Source organism: Convolutriloba macropyga, chromosome 13 (assembly GCF_964194025.1).
Source record: "Convolutriloba macropyga chromosome 13, txConMacr16.3, whole genome shotgun sequence".
NCBI lineage: Eukaryota > Metazoa > Xenacoelomorpha > Acoela > Convolutidae > Convolutriloba > Convolutriloba macropyga.
Window position 1 is genome coordinate 42,690,758 of NC_134480.1, and position 26,235 is coordinate 42,716,992.

Sequence of the window (26,235 nt, forward strand, 5' to 3'; positions counted from 1 at the left end):
GGATTGTATTTCAGGACTTGTCCTGCTATGTTTTTTTTAAGATGTGTTCACTCATTTTTCAATGACTTTGACCTTTCAAAACGGGATAAACAGGTATATCCCAGCGGGCATTAAGTTTCATTAGTGGCCCAATGTGGGTTTTTGTATCCCTCAAGTGCTTAGAGTGGTGCAGCTGATGGGATGGCATTAATTTAAGGTTAAAATGTTTTTTTTTAGGAGTTTTTGTGTTCCAAATGGTGCAATTTTCATGTAATTTGTGATTTTTTTAAAGTTTTAGATTGATTAGTCTGAGGTTCAAGTTATTAAAAGTCGAAGAAGGCCTTCTGTGAGACACAATTAATTGTTATGACGATTTTATGAGCTATATGTTTTGTTACTACATACACAAACACTCAAAATGATACTGTTTTTTGCAATTTATTTCATGTTTTTTTATGACAATTTTTGTTATTTTTTGGGTTTTTCCATTATCTGAGGCCAGGGAATCTACTTTAAGGTTTGATAATAGAGCATTGCATGGTTTCTAGTAACAATGGATTGGTTTTCAACCTTTTAGTTTCTCACTTTTTAGCTTTTTTTTGATAACATCTGCAATTTTTTTCAAGGTTTCCTAAAGTTTTCGTCAATTTTGGATATTTGTCCATTCTCAAGTGTCAGAAAACTTATTCCAAGGTCTGATAAAAAGATAATTAATGTTTGTTAGTTTCAATGGATTTCTTTTAACAATTTAACCTTTCGAATTTCAGTTATTTTTAAATAAAAATTGCACTTTTTTTCAAGTTTTTTCAAAACATTTGTCTTTTATTCAGTTTTTCTTGCCTCAGTAGCCAGCTAGCCTCATCCAGGGTTTGATAGTATGATATGTCATTAAACAGTTGCTGGGGGGCAATTGAATGGTTTTCAACCTTTAATAAAAACAAATTTGAAATTTGAAATTTTTTCTAAAAATTATTGCCTATCGATCTTTGAGCCAATGAATTTTTTAAGGCTTGGAATTGGGTTACTGGATAGCCTCTAGAGACTCAGAAATGATTCTGAAGATATTACTATCACAATATTTGGCAACATTTCAATAAATTTTCCAATTGATTTCGTTTTTTTTAAAGTTTTCCGGCCAATTTCGATTTAATGTCTTCAAGGGCCAATGAATTTTTTCAGGTCATGCAGATTTAATACTGGACCAATTTCAGAAACAAAAATTGGTTTTGAACTTATTTTCGAAATAGGTATATTTAAAAAGCTTAAATTTTGCCCTAAGGGTGAAAGCTGAAAGATTTTTTTAGCAATGAAAGTATTTTTGTCTGTTTGTTTGATTGTTTGTTTCCCAATTTTTTTAGATGATTGTGTTTTTGTATTGGCTGGCATTGCTCAATTGATCTGCTGGTCAGGTAGAGTTTTTATTGGTTTTTGTACGCACAGTTCCCAAAATGTCGATGACTGTTTGAGCTTTTTCGGTGATTTTTTTCGTCGATTTACTACTTTTTTTGCTTTCGTGCAAATCTTGCGTGATATTATTTCTTGTAACTCGGGTTTCATTTTGTTTTTTTTGCTCTCAATTTTTGTCCTAATTCTGTTTTGGGCCAAACGTGCATGAGGTTTTTCTGTCTACCACTTAGTTGTCTGCTCTGCTATAGACCAAGAGCTGCCTTCAACCCATCCTCCAGCCCTTCTTGAACCTATTTTTCTAGAAAAAAAGGAATTCGGAAAAACAGGAAGATATTTGAGAAGTTCGAAGGAAGGGATGTACTCCTTGTTTGATGAATCTTAAAAAAATTTTCTGACGCTCATTTGTTTTTGTTTCTGCCTAGAATATGTGTGCACTCAAATAATGGTAGGTTTGGATATTTTTAGTTTAAGACTTCCATAACTTATGTTCAGATTTAGCGCAATTTATGTTGAAAATTTAATCGAAGAACTGACAAAATAGTTATCTTGAACTGTTCCGGCAGAAGAAATGCCTATCTTATATGATTATGTTAAAAAACATCTATCTTGTTATGTTTTACTCGCTTCTGGCGACTTCTTGTATATTAAAACTTCTAGTGTTATTTACAATTTTAGCTCTACAGTTGAAGCTACATCTGTTGATAGTTTGATACTTTCAAAGCTATGATGGCACTTTTGGTTGTTCTGGACAATGTATAATGATATTACTTATTTACATTGTTTCAGATCAAAAACTGAATCAAAGTTTTGATCAACCCCAGTTTTCATTTTGTAAATGTGTTAATTTTGTCTATTTTAATGTTTATCATAAACGACTTCAACGCAAGTCTTCAAAAACTTTTGTTCCGCACCAAACATTCACATGACATTCGGGCGTTTTTTTGTCACCGAAAAACAAGACATACTGCTCACTGACAGCTGTTGTTTTTTGAATTAGGTCAACAACTATTGTGTGGATCCTAATGTTGTCTTCTTTTTTGTAGTAAATAACGAGGATTTTTGTCTAAATGAGTTTCTCGTTCCTTTCTGCCAATTTAAGACTATTAACGACTTTGTGTTAGTCTTAGCATTGAACTTTCTAAAATTGTTGAAAAATTTGTCAAGATTTTTGCGGTTTCGTTTGGTAACAGCTTGTTGTTCATTCCAACAATAAATATGTTTAAGTAGTGAAACGAAGTTTAAGGGCAATAAAAATTCTAACAGAACATAAGTAAGAGCATCAATACTTAATCGTTAATCCTCATTTCATTCAGGAATATTTTCTCTGCATTTCTGCTATGAAACTATTGCAAATCGTTTCGGAATCTTTGCGGTGTCAAACTATCGGAAGTTTGCTGAATTGCAATTTTCATTACAAATTGTGGTTCTACTTTACCCGCAGCCCCGAAAAGAATAAAAGTCAGCTGTTTTTTCTTCTAATTTCTCTTGCATTATTATTTTGACTTTGAAAACTTTCAAAATCTTAAATTTCTTGAATACATTATTTAATTTGTGAATTTTGCTTAAAAACGCAAAACTCACCGTCTAATTAACTTTTTCGATATGTCTCTGTGTAAATAGAGTTGAATTTTTTTGAATGGTTTTTAATTCTCATAAGAGGAAACGATATAAGGTGCTCCTTTTGAATTTGACTCAAGTGATTCAGTTGATAAGATATTGTATTGTTCTGAAAATATTTGCGTTCCATAAGGACTGATTTCAGTAGAGAAATCAAACAGGATTTCTTTTGATATTCGTTTTAGGAACGTGTGGGAAAAAATTAATACGGAAGAGGACATATTACTGCCAGTTACTTTTCTGACAAAAACAAACATACAACAAGAAAATTTTTATTTCAGGTTAACGGGACATCTTATTCAAATATAAGATAAATAATGCCAAAAATTTTTCAAGCTTGAGGGCATCAATACTCTTTTGTTTTTTTTGGGTTCGAAACTGTATTTCATACTTAAACATAGCTAGAGATTTACGGACTCACATCTGAAATTTTAAAATTTCTGGTCTATAGTGGACTGAAAACCAGTCTACAGTTTCTGCACAGGTTGAAAATGGTCTGTGAGTAATCAATCACTAATACAACTTGTCGATATATGAGTCGAAATGTCGGTTTCTCCAATCACAGCCCCAACGCCCAGGAAAATATGACTCTGGTCATGCCATAACATTTTAAGGTGGTATAAATTTAGGTTGGGTGGGAAGGGCTCAAAAATTTTTGAAATCAATGGTCTAACTTTTACGTCAAGGTGGTGCAACAAAATATATTTTGAGTTCTGAATTGAACATTGTACATATTTATCCTAGCTGCACTCACACATCACATCTCAAATACTAATTGGTGTTTGAACTCGTGTCACCCTATAGTTATATTGTTGTTTATGATGATCGATTAAATCTATTTATTTTATAGATCAACATTTGTCCTTATATTGATTCACAACCGTGTTGGAGGTTGAACGGTGCTTTTTTGTCTGCCTATATATAAAGAGTATGATTCTCTTAAGTTTCCTGAGTGAAACAATAGATTGTTTGGATCTTATCTTTCTTACTTACTAGTATACTCTACAAAAAGAAGAACCCGACACTCACGTAGGTTGATTAGCAACAACCCACGACACTCCGCAATCTTTTTCATTTGCTTTTACCTTGAGCGAATCGAAAAGATTTTACTTGAAATATCTGTAGATCTTGCTGACTCCTAATAAAGTTGAATAAATTTGTTGGTGCCTGATCGGAAAAAAATTAACATTGATTTTCATGCGGCGATTTGTTTCATTAACTTGACTCCACTGTAAGTAAGAATACGAGATGGCTTTGACAGATTTTTAACCGAGCACATTTTGCATTTAATTTAAATATCTAGTACAAACGAACCATTTTCTGGCAGTACTCTTAGTTTACTTTTGGTAAATCTGTACCAAATGGCACGAGATGTATACTCACAACTATATATGAAATTCCGATGACAAAATAACAAAGTAACAAAATTGTCTTGCTTACACGAATACCGCAATCTTCGAAACTTTGCAGTGTATATGTAAGATATGGCACTTTAGAAAATGGCTATGCGCATAGTTTTTCCAAAACTTTCTAAAGTTTCCAAGCAATTTTTTCTTAGGTGCGCTCCGATATTGTCAGTATCAAAAAGAAGCATAGTACAAAAAGTTCATCAGACAATGTCTCTTGCCTAATAAGTTTATCAGAAAACGATCTGGATGTGTATTTTGAAAAGTCATTTTGAACGAGGACCTCATTACGTAACAATCAACAGCATTGACATGAGTTGATCTGTTTTAAGAGTTTACTTTTATCTTTATATGAGCGAGATTTTTCTATTGTGCACATGTTTTCATCTTCAAAATGGGCTTGAACTTTTTTAAACCCTATTTGAACTCATCTTCCTTGTTTATCCTGACTGGATCTTGTTTGTTTGTTGACACCCTTGCAAAATCTTGAATTTCGCACACATCTTGATATTTTCACATCCATGTTTTAGTATATTTCTTATCAAGATGGATCGTTAGTAAAATGTTAAAAACGAATTAGAAATTACCCACGTGTGTCGTTTGTTTTTTATACAATGGGTTTATAGTACATCCCGCTAATTCAAAATATTTAGAAGGTTCAATACATCTTCATATAGCATGAATATCAATCCCAGGAGTTGGAACGTTTTCTCGAGTTATTTCATTTTTCAACATCGTTCATCTTGACAAGATCTTGTTTGTTTGTTGGCACCCATGCAAAATCTTGCAAAATCGCATACATCTTGATGTTTTCACATCCAAGTTTTAGTATATTTCTTATCAAGGTGTATCAAGTTTCGGTTGAATGGATCGTTGATAAAACGTTAAAAACGAATTATAAATTATCCAAATGTGTCGTTTATTTCTTATACAATCGTTTGACAGTACGTCCAGCTAATTCAAAATCTTTAGATAGTTTTATAAATCCTCATATAGGGTGAATTTAAATACCAGAAATTGGGATATCTTTTCAAGTTAGTTGATTTTTCAATCTTGCTAGCTGCTGAATTTCGATCATGAGGTGCTGAGTGTTTACAAAGTTTGTGTCTTCTTCAGAATAGGCAATCCACTAGCCTTGCTTGTGAGGGCTCAAACCTGAAATCACATTTTCATTCCTTTTTAAATTGAAGAAGTAAAAAAATCACAGTAACAGAAAGAATACAGACACAAGCAGTTTAAATGGAATTGCATACTGATACCCAAAATTGACTTACTTATACCCTTACGCCTGAGCAATAGGAAATTATTCAATTCTGATTGATAAATGTGAAGTTACCTATTTTTACTTGTTTGGTACAAAAAATGATAGAGTTGAATTCCTATTTGTGTAATATTTTTTATATCCAAATGTGCATGAAATATTGGACACACTTCCTCCATTTAGTTTTATTGTTTTTGATTCAGAAATAGATCAATAAATGATTCGTTTCCAATCTGAATCAAAATATAACCTCTTATCAAAAACGTTCACTGAAAATGGCACTCATTTCTCGACTATTTTTAAAGATTTTAGTGTTGTTAGTTTGCCTGGACAGCAGAGATAGGAAACCCAATTAGTTGAAAGACCAAATGGGGTTTAGGAAGACAATTAGCAGTCGAATTAGATGCTCCAAATGGCAGAGAACTATTATATTATCCAGGAATAGGAGTGAAGGAAAAGTTGTTCATTTACCCACTGTTTTATGCCGTTAAAGTACGGTTTTAACGCTGAAAACAGTTACTTAAAGTAAAAAATTATTTGACGATGTACTACCAGGAAAGGCCACGAAAGACAAAATTTACTATAGGGATACAATTTGGGATTACAAATTTTTTGAACAAGTTTTAGCAACAAAATTATTGATAAATCATATCTGTTTTGATGAGTTTTTCCTATTTTTTTAAACTTAAGCCTAATAAGGAAACATAAAAAACCTAGACCTAGGAAATTATCCGAAACGACTTTCATCAGTAAAACTATACATGTTTTTAAAATCAAAAAGATACAAATATTTCTGGAAAAAAATGTAGCAGTTGTCACAGATCAAAAGTTCACATTTCAAAGGTAAATATTGACCTGCCAAAAACGAAGGTGATAGCATGAGGTGACTCTGTCCAAATAACACCAACCGAAAGTCCGGATTCTAAAATTATTTCCAGATTGTGTTGCAGATCTCAGAATAAGAAATTTAGATATCAAAACTCAATCCTATTTATATTTTGCGCAGCTGTTTTAGCTAGCTTGTTTATTAGACTCATAATGTAGGTCTAAGGGTCACATTAAGTCAATATTATTGCTCGTATTACAAACAGTGTTGAACAAAGTGGTATGAACACAATACTCCTGTTGGCTATATAATCATAAATAGGTACTGTTATCAGAGAAGAGTTTTCTGACTCCCATTAATATGCGGCGTTGAACTTTTCATTGAATTGAGATATCTGTCGACTGGAGGAGCTTTTTTACAGAAAATTTGAGAAATAATTTCAAATTATTAACTGTTGGCTGGATATTTTGTGTCAGATTGTTAAACCGGTTGTTTACAGGCGCAATAGGCATTGAAGTTGAAAAACGACTTTGCAGTTTGATATGAAAACTAAATTGCTATACATACTGTTATCAATACGTCGAAATGGGACCAGAGGGTTCGAATCTCGACGAAGTCTGGCTCTTGCTCCACTTAATCCAACAAGATCTGAAAGTATTTTGCCTCTATATTTTTTACCTTTTTAAAAACGTTTCAATTAATTTAAACAATATTAAAAACTGGTAGGGGAATCTCAAAGAAAATTTGAGTATAACAAGATCTGATTTGAATGATTCTTTGTCTTGTGATTAAAAGAAAATTAAATTAATTATCGTTTGTTATCATTGAAATTACCATTTTTCATATAATCAAAGTGTACATAAGTATAAACGGAAAAAATATCTGATTTGGAAAGTGAAGTTTAAACTATTTTTTTTGAAACTAGTTTTTAATGGTCAACAATTGTAGTAGTCCGATGAAATCTCAATGGTGTTATTAAGTGATCCTTAATAAAGAGTTTGCTGATGTCGATAAATCGTTGTGATACTCCGCTTGAATAACCAGGTAATTGTATTACAGTTACAGTTCAAAATATTGGGGAGCGGATTTGCACAACGAATCCATAGTCAATTTTGGTACTTGAGTTTACCACTTCTCAGATCATAGATCGAAGGTCGTTGCAATTCCATTAAAGATTATGATCCAGAAAACGCAATGCGTTTCCGCTCAGTTTGCTAAGTGAGCTCAAAGGTAGAGCGTGAGGACGAACAGCTGAAATTATTTAGGTTTGTTAAGAGAATGAAAAACAGACTAAAAGTGGGCGGTGTGACCACAGTGACTCCTTTTACAGACGAAGGTAAAATAGGTGCTTGAGCAAATGAATACATCACAAAATTATCAAGCACGGTGCTATAAGGTCAAAATTTAGTACAGATTTTCCATCTGTACCACATATCCGCCACTTAAGCAAATTATTGAACTCGACATTAAGATAATGAACAGAAAATGATATAATGCAATACTTATATAACAGAATTAGTTTGATCAATAATTAAAAATTGCTGGTTATCATATCTAAAAATTTATATTTGCTGGTTATCATAGATACTGATTGTAATATACTGTATGAAATTGTAAATGTACTGCACATGATACAAGGTTCTATAAGTATCATTAAAATTCAATAAACGGACAACTATAACCAGAGCAATTGCTGTCATTTTGAGAATGAAATTTTGTCATATTTTCACTATGTATGAAGCAACTTTTAGATTGAACACAACTATGGAAGTCAGATAGAGATTAAATATAGTTTAAATGGAATGGCATTGCGAGAGTGGGAGAGTTGAAATTAATTGTAAAGCAACGACAATTGAAAGTTAATTTAAGTGTTGAATCCTTTTTTTTGCAATTAATTAGATTCAATTTGATTTTATGCGTCGAAAACTGACACTCTTATTTCTCTTTCATGATCCGAATAATCATAATCTGGGGGAGAAGATTGATCAGGTCGGACTCGTGGATCTGGTGGACTAACAATTGGAAGATTGAAATCAGTCTCCTCTACCAGCGGTCGAGCGTTTTCCTCTTGAATCAATGTTGTGATTACAGATTTGTCCGTACGTTGACGTTTAGGTTCGTGAGTAGACTCAGATTCACTTACTGATCATTCGGAGCAAAATCGCAAATCTATTGTGTTCAATTAGCAGTGAACTGCTAATTGCGATTCCTCAGGTGGTAGTTTACACCACCTTTTAAACCGCACTTTCACTTTGGTTTGCATTTGCTTTTGGTATTTTCGTTGGTTTCTTGTGGTTTATATTGGGTACTTGTCTGAAGGAAGGAGGCAGGGAGGTTGGTTTGAATGGAATATTTGGTTGAGGAGTTTCTTTGGGTCTTTGTTATGCTTTGTGGACGACGGGAGGGGACGTGGGGTGTCAGGAAGGGAGGTTTAGAGAGAGTTTGGGAGAGAGGGAGTGGGGAGAGAGTGAATGAGTATGGTCTTTAGAGAAGAAGAACAAAGGAAAAGACAAAGAGAAAAGAAAAAGAAGAAGGAAGGAAGAGAGGAACCCTCAGTGCACCTCCGGCAGCCAGTCCCCCTTTTCAGAGAACCAGCAACCAGCTTGTGCGCTGAGAGTACGGTGACTTGTCGTTGGTTTTGATGTTTATAGTGAGGAAGAGAAAGAGAGGCACCCCAAGTGCACCACCGACAGCCAGCCCTCCTTCTCAGAGGACGTGCACTGAGAGTACAAAGGCTTGTAGTTTATACCTCTTATTGAGGCGGTTATTTTCCTCCTTGCAGGGGGAACAGAGTGTGGGACCAGTATCAAGGCCTCAGCACGATTCTCGCGATCATGCTGCCCTCCCTTACTGGTGCCCTGGAGTTAGAGTATGGGGCCAGTATCAAGGCCTCAGCATGATTCCAACGAGCATGCTGCCCTCCCTTACTGGTACCCTGGAGTTAGATCAGCTTCAAGACCTAGACTGATTCCCGTAATCAATCTAGTCTCCCACACTGATCAGTCATCAGCAGTTTCGGTCCTTTCTTTCTGCGGTCTGTGGGTGCGCGCTAAAAAAATCAAGTTAGAATTCAATTTTCCACTCTTGGGTGGTGTGGTTCTTTCTGTGTATTCTATGTAGATATTGCATCGTTTTCTATTGCACCGTTTTCTATGTAGATATTGCACCGTTTTCTAAGTTGAAAGCAGTACTTTCGTTTATTCTATATTTTTGTTATTCTATTTTTAGTGTCCTTTATTTCTAAAAAAGGAGAAAACCATGTTGAGTGCAAGGTGTTGTTAGAGTGTGGGTCAGTATCGAGGCTGCAGCATGGTTCCCGTGATCATGCTGCCCTCCCTTACTGGTACCCTGGGGTTAGATCAGCTTCAAGACCTAGACTGATTCCCATGATCAGTCTAGTCTCCCACACTGATCTTTCTTGAGGCTAGGTCCATCAGTTCTTTACATAGTAGGCATCCAGGCACACATACATATGTGAGCACAAAAAAAAAGAAAAAAAAGGAAAAAAGGAAAAAAAGAAAAACCTAACTAGAGTTTAGCCCGGGCGGTGTGTTTTTTGATTTTTGCCATAGGTCTGTTTTTATTCTTTTTCATTTTGAATGGCTTCAGATAACGCCTCGAGTCATACCCCAGGACATCCGCTTCCACCTTTGATTTGAATTTAGTGCAAATTTTGTTTGTTTTTATTCTTTTTCACTTTGGTTGGCTTCAGCTAACGCCTCGAGTCATACCCCGAGACATCCGCATCCACCTTTGTTTGGAATTTTGCCCTACATTTGTTTGTTTTTATTCTTTTTCACTTTGGTTGGCTTCAGCTAACGCCTCAAGTCTTACCCCAAGACATCCGCATCCACCTTTGTTTTGAATTTTGTCCAAATTTTGTTTGTTTTTATTCTTTTTCACTTTGTTTGTTTTTATTCTTTTTCAATTTTAGTGGCTTCAGCTAACGCCTCGAGTCATACCCCAAGACATCCGCATCCACCTTTGTTTGGAATTTTGCCCTACATTTGTTTGTTTTTATTCTTTTTCACTTTGGTTGGCTTCAGCTAACGCCTCAAGTCTTACCCCAAGACATCCGCATCCACCTTTGTTTTGAATCTTGTCCAAATTTCGTTTGTTTTTATTCTTTTTCACTTTGTTTGTTTTTATTCTTTTTCAATTTTAGTGGCTTCAGCTAACGCCTCGAGTCATACCCCAAGGCATCCGCATCCACCTTTGTTTTGAATTTTGTCCCGATTTTGTTTGTTTTTTATTCTTTTTCACTTTCAATGGCTTCAGCTAACGCCTCAAGTCTTACCCCAAGACATCCGCATCCACCTTTGTTTTGAATCTTGTCCAAATTTCGTTTGTTTTTATTCTTTTTCACTTTGTTTGTTTTTATTCTTTTTCAATTTTAGTGGCTTCAGCTAACGTCTCGAGTCATACCCCAAGACATCCGCATCCACCTTTGTTTTGGATTTTGCCCTAATTTTGTTTGTTTTTATTCTTTTTCCCTTTTAGTGGCTTCAGCTAACGCCTCGAGTCATAACCCAAGGCATCCGAATCCACCTTTGTCTTGCATTTTGCCATTATTTTGTTTTTATCCTTTGTTTTAAAGTTTTGCGTTAGTTTTTGGTTTTCCCTATCTGCTCTTTACTTTTTTTCTTTTCTTTCTTCCTTTATAGAATGTTTTGCAAAGGAGTTTGAAACATTTTGATCTGGCTCCAAGTTATTAAATGTTTTTCTGTTATGTTTTTATTTTCTTTGTTTCATTTTATAGCCCCTGCAAGGTATTCTGAGCTTAATTTTTGGATTGTTTTTCTTACTATTTCTAAATTTCCTATTTGATGTAGTTCATCCACACTTGTCCACATTGGTAGGTTATATGCAAGTCTTATGGCTTTATTTTGTTCTCTTTGTATCTTGTTGAGATCACTTTTTGTTACATTTGCCCAAGCTGCATTTGCATACATGTATAGTGGTCTTATCATTGTTTTATAAAGGTACATGATAATATTAGATTTTATGTTTTTTGATTGTAGGTGTCTTAGCATGTTGATTCTTTGTTGCATTTTTGCGACTATTTTCTTTATATGTTTTGTCCACGTCAATTATAATTTCTAGTCTCGTAACTTCTATCTTCTCGTCATTTTATAATTGAGATCATATCCAAGAATTTTACTTCTTTGCTGACGTTGATGTCTTCTGACCCTAAACTTAGTCTTAGATTTGTGTTCAGTATTTGTCTAGTGAAGATGGTGTATATGATTTTTCCCGCGTTGAGGAGTATTTTCCATTTGTCGCACCATATTTCTATGTGTTTAATTCCGATTTTTTAAATGTTTAGTAGCTATTTCTTGTTTTTCATGTGTGTAGTATATTGCGATGTCATCTGCATTTTGTGAAACTGATGTATCTTTACATTTTGATATGCTTACATACATATTGAACAAGATTGGGAATATTACGCTCCATTGGGGGACTCTTGCTTCGGATGTAAAGCTTTTGGAAATTGCTTGGTTGCATTTTACTTTGATTTTTCTGTTACTTAGGAAGCTGCTAGTCCATTTTGTGATCCACCATGGTGTGTTAATCTCAATTTGCTTATATAAGATACCGTCGTGCCATACTGAGTCAAAACTGTGTTCTACATCTAAGCATGCAGCAGCTGTGGCACCTTTACAGTTAAAGCTTGTTGTTGCTTTTTCTGTTAGCGTTAGAAGATTATCTGTTGTGCATCTGCCAGATCTGTAGGCACTTTGTTGATCACCGAACAGGTTTAGTTTTTCACAGTGGTTTACCAAGTGTTCGTTTACAATGCTCTCGCACAGTTTTCCAAGGCAACATGTTAATGATAATGGTCTGTATCCTTTTAAAGTTTTTTGATCTTTTCCTACTTTTGGTATCATTGTTACGGTTGAGATTTTCCATTGGGCTGGTACATGTCCTAATTGTAATGATGTTTGAATTGTTTGCGCTCGGCTTTCTAATGTTTCTAATGGTATTTGTTTTATCATTTGATAGCTTATTCCGTCATGTCCTGGTGCAGTATTTTTACGATTTACTAATATATTTTTGAGAGTTGAAGTTTTAACTTCTGTGTGTTTCCATTCATCTTCACTTAGTTTGATTGCCTTAAATTTTTTTTTCTCTTATTTTCAGTGAAAAAAATTTTCTCGTGACCTTTTCCCTTATTTGTTTTTGATTCGTTTGTTTTCATTGTTGTTTTCAGTTTTTCAGTGAATGCATCTGCAATTTCTTGATTATTCATTGGTAATTGTTCGTTGTTTTTCTGATTTTGGTTGAGTAATATTTTCGCAGCTTTCCAGAAGTTATTACCTTTCTTTGCTTGGTTTAGTTTGTCAATTAGTTTCATTTGATGTCTTGTTGTGTTTTCTTTACTTATTTCCTTTCTTTCTTTTGTCAGTATATTGATCTTATTGCATATTGTTTGGTGTTGGGTTGTGTTTCTTTCGTCTTTTCTTCTCAGTTTGTTCCTTTTTCTTTCTAATTTATGCTTCTCTCTTGTCAGTTGTTTGATTTGGTGGTTTGTGGCTATATGTTTGTTGACATATATGCTCTCTTTTTATGCAGCTTGAATTTTTTGTGTAATTTTGTCTTTGTTTTTTTTCTAAATCTATTTTGTTTTTTTGTTTCTATCTAGGCCATTAGAATTATGCAAGATGTGATTTTTGTACTTTTGACAAATAACTTTTTGTGATACTCGATTGGTTTGTCTATGTTATAGGTGCTAACAGTTGGGTAGTGATCACTAGGACTTTCGTTGAAGACATAAAATTTATCGAATAAGCTTGTGAGTTTAGGGTTGGCTAGGTGTACATCTAGTTTTCCACCATCTTTGTGTGTGCAACATTAATTATTTAGTATTATATAGTTTTCTTCATCAAGCCATTGTTCAATTAGTTTTCCCGTTCTGTTAGTGGTTAGGTCATTCGCTCCAAACATTGGGTGTTTTACATTGATATCACCAGTGATTAAGTGGGCTTCGTTGTTTGATATTTTTATGATTAGGTCCGTTCTGATTTCCAAATGTGGTGATGCATAGATCTTTGTAACGTAGAGTCCAGATACTTTTATTATAATATATTCTTGTGTTAGTTTGCTCTCTGATTTATATGTTTTTGTTTCTATAAGTTCGAAATTTAGTCGGTGTTTGATATAGATTGCAGATCCTAAGCGGCTGTGTTTAGTGTTTCCTGCTAGGGTATATCCTTCTTGCTTTGGATGGTTTTTCTTACCCAAGTTAGTTTCGTTCAGGTTGGGTCAGCTTGTGTTTTTTCCAATATTTTTAATATCTCTACTTTGTTTTTATTTAGTCCGCGACAGTTTAGTTGCGTGACTATAAGTGTTTTTTGTGATTTTTGTTTTTCAATCATTTTGTTTTTTGTTTTAAACGGTTTTGATTTTGAATTTTTTTCAAGGTGTTGTTTCTCTTATTGCTGGGTGTTCTGGTTTTTTGTTCTGTTTTTACTGAGTTTATTTAGTTTGTGTCTCATTTTCACCTCATCTACTGTTATTTTGTTGTCTTTTAATATTTCACATAACACTTTTGTGACGTCCTCCATGATTGTTTTCCTAATATTTTCTCTCGTTTTTTCATATATTTTTATTTGTACTTTTACTTTGAACTTTTGAAACTCTTGTATGATGTTCTGTGGTGTAAGCAATTTCGTTGCTTCTTTGTTTTTGGGTTTTATGGAGAAGCCATTTCTCATTGGCAGTTCTCTTACACTGCCCGGGTCTCGTTGGTTAGTAAGTTTGATCATGGCGTTGGCAAAAGTAGCTAGTCGAGGTCTCTCTCCCTCAAAATTAATGTAAACAATTCGTTGGTTATTACTGTGTACACTTTTTGTTGCTCTACATTAGGGCGTTTACTAGCGGCTTCGGGTTTTTCGCCTGCCTCAAGGGCCCATTTTCGGGTTTTAGAAAAAGTGGTACCATTTCCATTTTGTGGATTTGGGTCCATGTCTATCTCTAGACCCAATTCTATGCTATCGTCGGAAACGGTCGGTTCATATGAGTCGTTTGAGTGGGGACGGAAGGGGTGCTTGTTTGCGGCTGCACGCAGTCGCGGTCTAAATGATTTTTCATGTTTTGGGCTTGAGGGCACTGTTTTGTAGGTTTTAGGGAGGGTTAAACTTTTGTTCGTATAAACCTGCATCCCGGTAGTCAGAATATATCTAAACAATTCAATTTAGTTTTTATTGCTCTGAAGTCAAAAGTTGCAATAACCTTTATTCTATGTTGAAATTTGCAAAAAAAATTCTCCTATATTTTTGAAAAAAGTCTTATGGGGAGTCTTATGGGGAGTTGTGAGATCGAGTTGACCTAGCTTATGGGGAGCTGTGCATGCTTCGGGGTGCTAATCCGGAGTGGTCTAGGGAAAAACTAAAGGTAGCCTATGCTAAGACAAAAGCCAAAAAAGGCACCAAATCACCTCACCAGCAACTTTTCGGACGAGTTACTAGGCTACTGGTAAGGCTTCAAGGCACCCCTTATAGTCTCCAAGCAAAGGCTACTGCTTCTGGTCTCACTCCTTCGTCTTGCTTTTTCGTCAGTTGCCTGCTTCTCCACTTCCTCCCACTTCTCATTTCGTCTTGTCACTAGCTTCTCCAATGTCTCTCTTGCTTCTCCAGTTGTTTCTTTCGTCTGTTGTAGATGCTGTTTTGTTGTAGTTGTAGTTGAGTTGATTGGGTTGCTGTTGGGTTGTAGAAGTTCACTTACTGATCATACGGAGCCTGGTCTTCCCAATCCATAATAAGACGGAGCATGTTGAATACGCTTTCCTGTTGATGTTGACGGGACAATGTAGAAGAGTCGGAGGTGTTTGGTATCGGGTAGGTTCTTCTACAAGTACTAATGGTTGTGGCTTTGATGTTTGTGTTTCAGACATGGATTTAGAGATGTTGCTATCAAAAATTCTTAGATCTGTGGTCAGACTGACTATGTCTAATTTTGGTGTAACCTTGGTACTTTTTCTTCAAGTCGTTTATGTGCTGGCTATTTTTTTTATCTGTTGTTTTTTCGTAAGGCAGTGGTGTCCTTTGAGCACATATCCAGAGTATTTTGGCTTTGGTACCAAACTCTGCAAAGTCATTATTGCACACACTGAACTCTGGTTCGGTTCACATGGTTCTTTGGTTACTGTGGTTGTGGGAGAAGCATAGAACACACGACCGTGCCAGGTGGGTTGGTTAACTTGGGGTAAAATATAAATCGTGAGATAATTTTTCCCAGTTCAAACGGCACCGCGTCTACCTGTGCCCCGGTAATTACCTCCTCTATTTGTATGTCAATTCTATCAGTGAACAACCAATCATTGTCGTCGAAGTCGTTGGCTACAGGAAATGTGTCTGCGTCTAAATCATTATTTAGAACCTTTTCATACGTTAATTTTGGGTGTTAAGGTTCTGTGTCGATATTGCTTAGTGGAGTGTTTGTTTTTATAACAAAGTGTGCTCGGAAAGATGATATGTTTGTAGAATTCTGTTTACATATGCGTAATTGATATACTTTTGACTTTATTGATTCTTTGCTTGTGAACGCGTTAGATTTAAATGCAGTTTATTTACAACTTAAGCATCTTTTAACAGTTTGCATCAACCGTTCTACAAATCCAAAAGCTCTGTGATCCTTTACAGGTGCGGTCATTATGTAACATTATTAACGTTTTAACATCTTGCTTAATCTAATCGGCTATTTCGCGGTACTCAGTGTAAGCGATTGTAATCATCTAAAATTTTAACTAACTTAGGACCGTTAGCTTCTATTGTTGAAGGGTTTGCATTTGGCGGATTTGTTGAAGATCTCCCGTTATATATTAGGCCAAAACGCAATTTTGCCGGGAGAGGTTATTCCCTAGCTACCCTGATGCGTCAAATCGGATGCTTTCCCCAGTTTTCCGGACGAGTTCACCCATCCCGAACGTACATTGAGATCCCGCCAATAGGAATGCATATAATTTTTGGCATCCTTATAACTTTGCTCATCGGTTTCAGGGTCGCAATCACGAACTTCCTTCAAAACAGCGTTTTTAGTCGCCAATACGATAAGTAGGCCTTTCGCAAATAGTTGCGCTAAGCCGTTTCAGATACCTCCAGGTTTGTAGACGACTATCTTTCTTTATCAGAGGAAGATGTCAATTCACTTGGCGTGGACTGAAACGTCACTCGTCCCGGGTTTGCTGGCGGAGTTTATGGTGTGAGAGTGCATATGTGCTGCATTTGGAGAATGAGTATTGAGCACCTTTTCTGTGCGACAGTTCAGAGCAAAAAGCGATTCAGTATTTTCGGCATGACAATTATTATTGGAGCACATTGAATGTGCTTTTTTAATCTGTTTATGCGCTGCGCTTGGCAACTGGATGTCATATAAGTTGCTGCAATGTCGTCACGAACGCGGTTAGTTGTTGCAACCGCAAACTCCTCGTCATATTTTGTGTAACTTTAGCTATTTGATTTGGTTGGCAAGAATTGTAATCTAGTAAGCCCACTTTATCACCTAGAATGTGTTTGATAATGAAGTCAAAAGTTATTAAACTGTCCACCCTACATGTCAATCGGCTATTTTAAGACTCATTTAATCGATGTCTTTCAAGTTTGATGATAAATGAATGTTTTTGCAAAGAGACAGTACTTAAAGTGTTTTACAGATCAAACTACTCCTAAAAGTTTCAATTCAATGACAGTATACCGTTTGTCATTGTTGTTAAGAAAACGTGATGCAAATGCTATTTTTTGCCAATCTGTTGGTGAACTCTGTTCTAATGCAGCACCTGAACCAATTCGTGATGCCACGCATATGGCGTGGGTTTTTGAGTTCGGATTATAATGAGTTTTCGGTTTCTTTTGCTACTTAGTTTTTATTTTGTCAAAAACGTGTTCCAAGATTTTTAGCTCATGCAAATTCGGTGTTCTTTTATAAAATTGGTTGTAAAGGTTATTTATTAATTGTGATAAATTCGGAATAAATGTTTCAAAATAATGAACTGAACTTAAAACTGATCATAATTGGTTATGATTATTAGTTGCTGAAATATTAAGAATTGGTGGCTTTTTAATTCTAGGGGAGAGATACCACATTGACTAACGTTATAACCTAGCCATTCAAGTTCGGTTTCGGGAGAGTTGCTTTTTGGGAGATTATATCTTAGATTATCAGCGTTAAATTTTAAAGGACTTTTGTTGACTAACTTTGGATTCTCTTCTTTTGATTCCGTACTAACAATAATTAGGTTATCTTAAAAGCATTATGTATTTGTTAATCCAACCAAAGTGTATATCATTATCTTCTGGAATGCCGCAGGCACATCGGTGAGACCATAAAATTTTGTAAAAAAAAACGATAAAGACCAGTGAGTTCAACGCCTATTATATTAAAATTGCAATAGCGTGACGCTTTCGGATCTAATTTCAGTTGGCTATATGCGAACTTAATTCCAATTTTGTGAAATATGCCGTTTCACTTGATGCTTGTGCATTCAAATTCTGTAATTTGCTCTCTATCAAATTGTCGGCATTCAGCATTTTATATGTATTTTTATGAATGGATTTATTTAATATTTTAGGGTCCAGGACAAGTTTTACAGAATTATCTTCTTTGCAGTAATGACGATGGAAGTAATAAAATTTTTTTTATCAGAACAGCGCTCTTTTTTTATATAACTTTTGCTTAATATTTTTTAAGTTCAGCATTTACCAAGGTTGAAGATAGATTGATACCCCTTGTCTTTTTTGATATTTTGCTGTAAAATCGTTATGGAATGTTGATTGCACGTGAAGTTGTGGGACGTTCCAACTCGAGAATTGAAATCAGGAAAATCGAACGCTATTTGTGACTTAATTTCACATTGATTTAGACTATTATTTTGTACGAGTTATAATTGATTTGATGAGAGACCTAATTGGGGGAAGAGGTTGCGTCCGATAATTGCCCAGTGTCCATCTTCTACCACTGCAACTTCAATGTTTCCACTGTGCAATCTTTTTATTCATTTTTTGACTGTGACGCTGATTTAAGCAATAGTTGTTATTAACGCTCATAGCCACTGCGTTTGCTGAACTTTTATGTATGATCGTGCAAACTTCTCCTGATTCCACCAATGTTTTTCTCTCTACTTTTCCAAACTTGCATGGTGGATTGTTCTACTTCGCTCAGAATTTGGTTGTTTTAGATCACTGCCACAAAATTGTCTTCGCCTCATCGCAATCCGATCATAGTTAGCATCATAAAGATTATGTTCTTGTAACATAACTTCAATATGCTCAACCTGATGATCGGTCGACGTTTCCACTGGTTTAGCCTCGGATTGGGTATCTTCGACATTGTTAACTCAAGGTTTCGGCTTCCAGTTTTCTGTCGGTTTTTGGCATATTTTGGCAAAAAATATTGCAAGCCTTTCCTTGAGCTCGGCCATTTTGACGCTGATTGGGGTACCACAACTTTCAAGATTTAGGACAGTAGGACCCGTAAAATTTTTCAAAGGGTTCCCCTTTGAGTTTTTTTCAAACAAAGATGATATAAAGGACAAAGGTGTCTGTTTCATAAAAACGTTATCAATGATTGTCAACAATTCCCTCGTCAAAAACTGATCGGTCTCAAGGGTTAAATCTTCAGAACCAAACATCTTGCTACCTTCTGTACCAAATCTTAGATAGTACCTTACTATAACAGTTTTTTCGAGGATGGTCACCCCACAAATCCCAGCAGCCTCGTCTTTTTGGCATCACTTGAGCCAAGCGTTTTTTAGTGGTTCGTTTCAGATTCGGCAATGACGATCATTCTGAGCAGTATTCCCTTCTAAATTTTCGTTGTAGACAGGTTCAGGGGGTAGGATTACTTTGTACGGCGGTGCTTCTCATAGGGTATCGAAGGAAAATCGTTCTATTGCCAGGATGGACAATTTCAGGACGAAACATGATCTGTCCATCGAAATGGTGTTTCCAGATTTGGTCGTTCCCAGAAAAAGTTCAATCTTGAGTAGGGCACGTTCTTTTGACTGCGCCATGTGATTCCCGCTTGAAATGCCAAGTGGTTGTATTAAAATTGCAGTTCAATTTACAATTGCAGGCCCTTGTAATTCCATTTAAGTTTATCATCTAGGAAACGCCATTCCAATTTCATTCAGTCTGCTACTTGAACTCAAAAGAAGAGCGAGAAAACAAACAACTGAATTTGTTTAGAATTGTTAAGAGAATGAACAACAGGATAAAAGTGGGCGGTATGAACACAGTGACATCCTTTACAGATGGTGAAAAAGTAAGATGCTGTGGGCAACTTAGTATATCACAAAAACTCAAGCATGGGATATAAGATTACAATTTAGAACAGATTTCCCATCTGTACCAAAATTGTGATTGTTTATATTAATTATAAATGCTTGATAAAAACTATATCGGAATTTTAATTTTTTTTACTTTGTGGAGTTGATTGGTAATATTTCAATACTAAAAGTACAAATCTGTGCGGAAATTATAGTTAAGCTGCATTTTTCTGTCGCCAATATAGCTGCTGCAGTAAATTCAAGCAGCATAAACACATTACGCTTATACTAAAATTGTGCTTGTTTATTTTATATACAAATGCTCGCAAAAAACTGTATCGGAGTTTTATTCTGTTTACTTTTTGGAGTTGATTGGTTTTATATCAATACTACAAGTTCTTTTCTGTGCGGAAATTATTGTAAAGGTGCTCTTTTTTTTCTTTTGCCAAAAAATCAGCAGCAGTTCATTCAAGCAGCATAAACACTTTAAAATCCTTCCTTTTCCTCTTAAAACAAATCATTTTTGAAGACCTAATCTTCTCCATGAAATGAACAATAAGACCATTAGGTTCAATCATATAAAAACCTTGCTTTCATATTTTTTTTGAAATGAACAAAATCTCAGTTGGTTAATAATAATAATTTTATTTTTCAATTGGAAGACAAAGCATGAAAAAAAAATATGTGTTATTGGGGCTGTGAAATCTTTAGGAGAACAAGATTATTGTGCTACTTGGTTTTTATTGTGTCGAAAACGTGTTCCAAGATTTTTATTCTTTTTAAATTTGGTGTTCTTTTTATAAGAGTGGTTTATAAAAGCTGGCATAATTGTGATAAGTTTGGAATAACTATTACAAAATAATGAACTGAACCTAAAACTGATCGTAATTGTTTATGATCTTAAGTTGCTGAAAGATTAAGAATTGCTGGTTTTTTTATTCTTGTGGAGAGATACCAAATTGACGAAAGTTATAACCTAGCCATTCACTTTCGGTTTTGGAAAAATTGCTTTTTGGGAGAATATATCTCCGATTATCAGCGTCGAATTTTAAAGGACATTGGTAGACTAACTTTGGATGCTCTTCTTTTTATCCTGTACTAATAATAATTATGTTATCTTAAAAGCATTGTGTTTGTTAATCCAATCAAATTGTATTTCATTACCTTCTGGAATGCCGCAGGCACATGAGTGAGACCATAAAAATTTGTAAAAAGCGATAAATACGAGTGAATTCAAGGCTTATTATATTAAAATTGCAATAGCGTGACGCTTTCGGATCTAATTTCAGTTGGCTATATGCGAACTTAATTCCAATGTTGTGAAATATGCCGTTTCACTTGATGCTTGTGCATTCAAATTCTGTAATTTGCTCTCTATCAAATTGTCGGCATTCAGCATTTTATATGTATTTTTATGAATGGATTTATTTAATATTTTAGGGTCCAGGACAAGTTTTACAGAATTATCTTCTTTGCAGTAATGACGATGGAAGTAATAAAATTTTTTTTATCAGAACAGCGCTCTTTTTTATATAACTTTTGCTTAATATTTTTTAAGTTAAGTATTTACCAAAGGCTGAAGATTGATTGATACACCTTGTCTTTTTTGATGTTGTGGTGTAAAATCTTTATAGAATTTTGACTTCACGTGTGTTTGTGGGACGTTCCAACTCGCGAATTGAGATCAGGAAAATAAAACGCTATTTGTGACTTGATTGCACTTTGATTTGGATTAAATTTTTGTACGGGTTATGTTTTGATGAGAAACCTAATTGGGGGAAAAGATCGCGTCGGTTAATTGGCAGGTGTCCATCTTCTACCACAGCAACTTCAATATTTCCTCTGTCCAATCTATTTTTTTCACATTTTTGACTTTGACGCCGATTATCTTGATTATGTCATTTGAAAAATGTGCCAGATCAAGAACTGTTGAAGACTTTAACTAATAGTTTTTTTTAACCCTCACATCCACAGCATTTGCTCTGGTTCTGTGTATGATCGTGCAAACGCTTCGGAAATCCAGCAACGTTCTTCTAGCTGTTTTCCGAACTGAAATTTTATGGTGTCTGTTTCTACCTCTCTGAGTTTTTGGTCGTTTTATATCACTGCCACACAATTGTCTTCCTTCTCATCGTAATCTGAACAAAGTTAGCGTCATAAAGATTATTTTCTTGTGACATATATCTCTTTGGTCAACCTGATCATCCTTCGACGTTACCACTGGGTTAGCCTCGGATTGGCTTCCTTAGACATTGTTAACTCAAGGTTTCCACCTCTAATTTTCTTTCAGTTTTCGACAAACTTTGGCAAAACATTTTTTGCACGCCTTTCTTTGAGCTTGGCCATTTTGACGCTGCTGGGTACCACAAGTTTCTTGAGTTAGGACAGTAGGTTTTTTGAGTTTTCCTTGTTCAGAAGAGCGATTGTTGTTCTAATTATCTGACGGGAACTCCATTTCCGTCCAATATTATTCACAGATCGTTTCACAATTTTTTATAGTTGATTTTGAAGGCCCATCTCTATGTTGATGGCTAACTCTAGTGCCTTCTTAGGGGATGTTGTTTCCTTTAACAATTTGAGTTATGTTTCTCGATGCAGCATGTTAGCAATGAAGACATCGTGGATAACAGACTCTTCATGGCTACCGAGGTTGCAGTTGAGATAGAGTTCGCAGAAACATCCGTACAACTTTTCAATTGGTTCCCCGTTGAATTGTTTTTTTGTAATGATGACATAAAGGTCAAAGGTGACAGTTTCTTAAAAACATCATCGAGGGTTGTCAACAATTTGCTCGTCGTCAACTGATCGGTCTCAAGGGTTAAATCTTCAGAACCACACAACTTGCTACCTTCTGTACCAAATCTTAGATAGGATAGTGAAACTAGCTTACTATCACAGATTCTTCGAGGACGGTCACCCCACAAATTTCCGCAGCCTCGACCTTTTGGCATCTCTTGAGCCAAGCTTTTTTTAGTGGTTCGTTTCTTATTCGGCAATGGCGTTCATTGTGAACAGTACTCTCTTCTACATTTCCTTTGTAGACAGGTTCAGGGGGTAGGATTACTTTGTACGGCGGTATCTTCTCGGAGGGTATCGAAGGAAACTCTTTCTATTGTCAGGATGGCCAGTTTCACAACGAATTATGATCGTCCCCAACGCAATGATGTTTTCAGATTTGGTTTTTCCCAGAAAAAGTTCAATCCCCAATAGGGCACGATCTTTTGATGCTGACTGCGCCATGTGATTCACGCTTGAAATGTCAAGTGGTTGTAATACAATTGCAATTCAATTTACAAGGGAGAGGTTTTGTACTACGAAACCACAGTCGATTTTGATACTCGTGTTTACCGCTTCTCAGATAATAAGTGGAAGGCCCTTGCAATTCCATGTAAGATTATCATCTAGTAAGCGCCATTCCATTTCCATTCAGTTTGCTACAAAAGCTCAGAGGAAGAGCGAGAGAACGAACAACTGAATTTATATGGAATTGTTAAGAGAATGAAAATCGAAACATAATTGGTTGGTATGACCACAGTGACTTGTTTTACAGACGGAGGTAAAATAGAATTCTGTGAGCAAATTAATATATCACAAAAACATGCATGGGATATAAGATTATAGTTTAGAACAGATTTCCCATCTGTACCAAAATTGTGCTTGTTTATATTAATTACAAATGCTTGCAAAAAATTGTATCGGAGTTTATTCTCTTTATTTTTGGAGTTGATTGGTTTTATATCAATACTACAAGTTCAATTCTGTGCAGAAATAATAGTAAAGCTGCTCTTTTTTTTCTTTTGCCAAAATATCAGCAGCAGTTCATTCAAGCAGCATAAACACATTAAAGTCCTTCCGTTTCCTCTTAAAACAAATCATTTTTTAAAACCTAACCTTCTCTATGAAATGAACAATAAGACCATTAGATTCAATTTTATAAAAACCTTGTTTTCATAATGTTTTTTGAAATCACTAAAATCTCAGTTGGTCAATTATAATTAATTTTATTTTTCAATTGGAAGACAAAGCATGAACAATATGTGTTATTGGGGCTGTGAAGTCTTTAAGACAACAAAAATATTTTTCGAAGACTTAATATTTTATTATTAAGAGCGAACAGTAAGAAGCAACTCTCAAATAGATGAAACAACTTTTCGAGGAAAAACATAAAAACATGTCAAGACAGATCTGAAATTTTTTGTCTAAAATTTTTTTCACCGGTCTGAATGTAATTGCTTTCGAAGGATGAGAGTGGAAATTTTAAACAAGCGTATAATTCAGTAACAATACTGATGCATCAGTATTGTTACTGAATTATACGCTTGTTTAAAATTTCCACTCTCATCCTTCGAAAGCAATTACATTCAGACCGGTGAAAAAAATTTTAGACAAAAAATTTCAGATCTGTCTTGACATGTTTTTATGTTTTTCCTCGAAAAGTTGTTTCATCTATTTGAGAGTTTCATCATTGGAAACAAATGCGTTGAGCTAGATAAGTTGATAAGTTGAACCTAAACTTTTTATTCCGATTATTGTCGAGCGTTTGTAAGGAGAAATACGAAACGACTGATCGGGAGAAGGAGATGCAGAAGAAATAAGCCTATTTTAAGCAGATACCTTGATGTTTTTTTTTCATCATTTCAGACAGTCAATGGGAAATTCAGATTATTAAAAATTTCCCGTACTATTTTTTAGACCAACCAAACCAGTGTATAAAACGGCAACAAAATGAAGTTCAATTTTGAGATTGCTCGTGCTTATTTTCTTTCTACGGTAGCTGCCCCATTTTAATTTGTCTGCTTATGATTGCAAACAAAAATCAAGAAATTTTTAACTGATTTTTTCAATTATCAGGAAAACACTGTCCTTAATTTATTGGTCTCTTCTTTCTTTTTTCCTCATTTCATGCAATAATTTGATAGCTTTTTAAAAAAAAAATTAAGGATAGAATTTTGAAGCGGTCTGGTAAATTGGACATAACAAAGTGGTGAAAAGATTGATGATTGTTCCTAAAAGATCATTCAAAATTCGTTTTGAAATTAAGAAGAATGTATTTTCCATAATGTTTCACTGCAATGTTCAAACAATAATATAAACAATGTCAAACAAAATTATACATAAAAGAATGTGCACTGAGAGAACCTAAACAAAAACCCAAATTTATGATTTTTTGTGATTTTCTCGGAGAAAATTTTTGATCAGAATTTCTACAATCAACTTCCGTAACTTCGAAGATCGATTATGCCACGCACAACAGTGGTCACTCTATTCCGGTTCTCTTGTCAGACCAAGAAAAGGTTCAATACCTTCTGGCACCAAACTGCAAAACTTGAAATGCTTGCAGTGGAAACATTCTAAAGAGCTCCGCTTCTAAAGGTGACTCTTGGCTGACCACCACCACCAACACCAGCACCTTCACCGCCTGTGATCAACTCTGTCAAGACAGACTCCAGAGTAGATCTACTCTGTAGCCAATTAATACTTTTTCGCATTCATCGCTTCAAAACAACCGGTCGTGTCCTTGGTTAACGGAGTCTTTATCGAAACTGGGGCACAAAAAATACGATTAAATGTTCCTCCTGTCCATATCGATGACTTCGTCAAAATCGGCTAACTATGCTAGAGAATAAACTGCAACCTATATTGTTAGAATTTCACAATATCTTGAAAAAATATCGGGAGTATTCAAAATAAACCACATATGTTTTAAGATACTTGTAAGAGATAGCACCATTCTTGCACAATTTTTGTTCGTTCAGAGTAGACTAATTTTTCAAGGCTTCAGGCGGTGTTCTCTAAAAATGTTCAAGATCTTGCCAAATAGTTAAGTCATTTCAGTTTGGATAACTGCTAATTACTCCGTTGTCATCTCATAAATCCTACAAAACTTCAAAACCGAGTGGAAACTTGAGTACCAATTGCATTCCTATAAAAACTCGTTTTTTTGTTGATCAGTAAAATCCAACCTGTTCTAAGACCACCTCCTCGACCACCTGGACCACCTCCCATTGATTTGCCTTGCATTCCGAAATGGTATCCTGTCTGTGCACCTGAAAATGGGAAGAAATCTCAGATCTCAGTCTTAGATCTTTGTTACAATAAATAAAGATTACTTTAATTTACAGAGATTTACAAATAAAAATGAATTTCAGAGTCCTTCAAGACTAAATTCCTTAGATCCAAACTGATAGAAGCGTCTGAACACAAAAACATTTTAACGAATAAACATTTGCAGTCAACCATGATCAAACAACATAATGAAAAATTTCTCGTTAAAGGTTTTTAGAAAATAACGATTTTCTTAAGAAAAATTTAAAAAAAAATTGAGAGATCAGCGGAGAAACGCATAAAACTAGAGTTCATTGTCAAATATTATCTGCAGAATTTATGTCAGTTTTTTTAACATTAGTTAAAAATAGGTCATTAAGTTTGATCGCAATAAATGCCATGAAATCTTCGAATTCGTGCTTCACTTTAATTC